Source organism: Bison bison, unplaced genomic scaffold, assembly GCF_000754665.1.
Source record: "Bison bison bison isolate TAMUID 2011002044 unplaced genomic scaffold, Bison_UMD1.0 scf7180017847083, whole genome shotgun sequence".
Taxonomy (NCBI): domain Eukaryota; kingdom Metazoa; phylum Chordata; class Mammalia; order Artiodactyla; family Bovidae; genus Bison; species Bison bison.
In genome coordinates, this window is record NW_011477656.1 from 20,197 (window position 1) to 20,498 (window position 302).

Sequence of the window (302 nt, forward strand, 5' to 3'; positions counted from 1 at the left end):
GGCAGACAGCGGGTTCCGCGCGTGGCACGTGCACGCAGCCCCGCAGTACTGCCGGAAGGTCTGGTAGCAGCTGCCCTCGGGCTCGCCACCCCACTGGCCACCCGACGGGGCGGTCAGCGCCTCGGGTGGCAGGCGGCTCAGGATGGACGTGTTGATAGCCAGCGCAGCCAGGCCGTAGTCAGTGAAGAGCACAGTCTCACGGCGGCAGGTGGGACAAGAGATGAACTTGTACTTGGGGCAGGACTCGTAGAGAATCTGCAGGCACTGCTCACACACGGAGTGCAGGCAGGACAGCACGCGGG